Here is a 2964-nt window from a genome sequence, read left to right on the forward strand (position 1 = left end):
TAACAATCTTTTTTTTATTAAGTATATATTTATTTATTGTAAATACTATTCAAAGAAATACAAGATTTAGCACATTTTTTCAATGTATAGTATAATCGTATATAATATAAATTATTCCCACAAATTGACGTAAATATTTTACATAAAATATAAAAAAAAACAATTTTATTAAAAAATAATATTTATTTTTATAATTTCAATATATTTTCTAAGTCTTCTTTTAGCTTTTATTACCAACTTATCCAAGAAAATGTAATAAGGATGTTGTATATAACACAGCCAAGGCTGTAATAATAGATTATCTCGACATCTTTCTTTATTTCTACGCGGAGTTAGAGAAAGACTGGAGCTTTTGATAATATTAGGAAATCGAAAAAAAAAACACAGATAATGCGATTACATTGAATGGATCGCGCAATGTTATCGAACACGCGCACTTCGATCGTTTCGCGTGCGCAACGTCACGTCGTACGTTGCGCACTTCACGCCGCTCTCGGCGGCGCACTTCGACCAAATCCGCATCTGGCCAAAAGTCACGAAACAATTCGCAATCTGTCTATCAATTTCAGTCACGACCCGAAAATATATAGCTATGTTTATTGCGAACAAAAACGTGTTTATTACGGCAAACACGTGCTCCGAATTCGACGCGAGAATAATTTTCCTTCCTTCCACAATTACCTCCTCTCGTGGTCGGTTTATTGCGACGGAAGCTTTATTGCATTTATTTTACAGACTAAGAAAGGGATAGACATTCCAATTTTAAAAGCGCGATAGACTGCGTATCGGATTCCTACCTTCGCAGCGTCCCGTATCCGGAAGCCGTGTTCGCACTTCGCGCACTGCGCACGCACTTAAATCCGCTCGCCGTTCGAAATAATCCACTTAACTTCCTCCGTCGGCCGCCGGCGCGCGACTGTGGATAATTCGCGGTCGCGACCGGCCTAGATATATACCGGCTATATTTAGCCGCGTCGTCACCGCGGCGCACGCCGATTGGCCAGCGGTGGCGTCGAGCAACGTCGCGATTGGCCGCGCAGCGACTCCGCGAATACGCACCGGCGACCCCGCGGCCCGCGCGCCATCCCTGCCATGGAGGGCCGCCGGAGCTGGCTGGCTGGCAGCCTGGCAGGCTGACTGGGCGCGACACCTCGGCCGCGACATTTGTTGACATGAAACTGTCAGGGAGAGTACGCGCACCGCTCCCTTACCGCGCCACGCCGGTACATTCGATCCGCGTGCGTGTCGCGCTCCTCTCTAGGCACTCCTAGAGCGCTCTATTCTGCCAGAAACGTCAGTCTCCTGACAACATGAAGGATTTTTTGGATTCCTACTTGACGCGGCTCCCGCAGCCGCTTGGAAAAAAATAGACAAACAAAATTATGTGGAAAGTATTTGCGAGACCTTTACGTTCTAATGTACGGAATTAAAAATTGCTTGATAACAAAATTGCAATTTTATTATTACATAGTTCATGATGAATGACCATCTCGCGAAGAAAAATAGACAAACAGATTCTGAGAAAAGTATTTACGCGTACTTTACATTCTAATTTACAAAATTAAAAACCGCTTAATGTTATGTTAATTATAATGCGCTTTGTTATAATGCGAATAGATAGAGATATAATAGATAGAGAATAGGTTTAATTTCAGACAAAAAATGCAAGCGTTAAATAAAACACATAGAAACCTTAATCTCCGGATAATACGAAAGATTTTTAGATTTTTACTGACTTAATTCGAAGAAAAATAGATAAACAAACTTTTTAAAAAATATTTACGCGAACTTTATGTTCTAATTTACAGAATTCAAAATTGCTCGATGACAATTATAACTGCAGCGTTTACAATTAAAACAAATATAATTAGCGTTTCACAGAGAATATATTTAATTTCAGACAATGCGCATGCGTTAAATAAAACACAGATGGACAAATAAAAAATGGGAAGTTAAAATTTTTTTACAAAATGCAAACGTTATTCGATGACCTGATGATGAATGTACAGAAATTAATTCTCGTGAATTTTTATTAATTGATAATTTAATTAATAACTGTTTCTGTGATCTCTTTAATTTATTCTATTCTAATTAATTCTTTTGCCGTGTATTGTAATTAATTTTCTTTTTGTCAACTAATAACAATTTTCGCGATCGTTAACTTCTTTTTTTGATCACGACAGTGATTTAGGTCGATCGAACAGGATCGAATATATCACGGCGATCGTCGCAGGTGTGCGGGTGAACAACACAGATTTAGCGTGTGGTCAGGTTGGGTGGGCGAGATTTATGGCGAATAGAAGCGCGACGATAATGAACGATCATTATTACCGCGGCTTGCCGAGTCTATTAATTTACTCGCGGTAGAGGCTTTCGAAAAGCCTTGAGAGGCGCTGCTACACAGTGCCCTGCCCTGCTCGCAACTATCCTATGAAATCACGCCGTTCCTCGGCAATGCCGCATTATGCGAAAATCGCGCGCTAAAATTAGTCACAGACAATTATTGCACGCGCCGTGAGAACAAGAGATGAATTTAAGATGACTTCGATCAAACTTTGATCAATTTATGTCCATTTCCATCAATGGAAAGATTAACTTTAAACTTGTCTTTAATTTACTCTTTATCTTTTTCTCATTTTCGAAATTAAAAAACATAAGAAGTAACAGTTAAACATTAAAATTAAATTAGTAGAAATGTACAGTTAACAATTAATTTAATTGACAATTAATTTATTGAGTTAATTCTTTTTATATGTTTAACACATAGATATCATAAATTAAAAGTAATAAATTGTATAGTTCAAAATTTTGCAAATCTAATTAAATTAATTAGAATTATTATTAATTAATAACTTATCCTGAAGATTTTCTATAAATTTTGTCGTATTTACTATTTATAAATAATTTAATTTTAGTTTTTCTCTCTCTCTCTCTCTCTCTCTCTCTCTCTCTCTCTCTCTCTCT

The 2964-nt window shown here is 37.4% G+C and overlaps 1 protein-coding gene across 1 annotated transcript in view; it reads right to left on the minus strand.

Moving 5' to 3' along the window:
* Nucleotides 1–916, minus strand: part of LOC108752460 (activating transcription factor 3) — a 29147-nt gene extending 28231 nt beyond the window's left edge. Inside the window, exon 1 of the mRNA XM_018493287.1 lies at nucleotides 798–916. The gene's annotated coding sequence lies outside the window, so the exon portion shown is untranslated. The remainder of the gene's footprint in view (nucleotides 1–797) is intronic.
* Between the last annotated feature and the right edge of the window lie 2048 nt (nucleotides 917–2964).

Source organism: Trachymyrmex septentrionalis, unplaced genomic scaffold, assembly GCF_001594115.1.
Source record: "Trachymyrmex septentrionalis isolate Tsep2-gDNA-1 unplaced genomic scaffold, Tsep1.0 scaffold60, whole genome shotgun sequence".
Classification (NCBI taxonomy): domain Eukaryota; kingdom Metazoa; phylum Arthropoda; class Insecta; order Hymenoptera; family Formicidae; genus Trachymyrmex; species Trachymyrmex septentrionalis.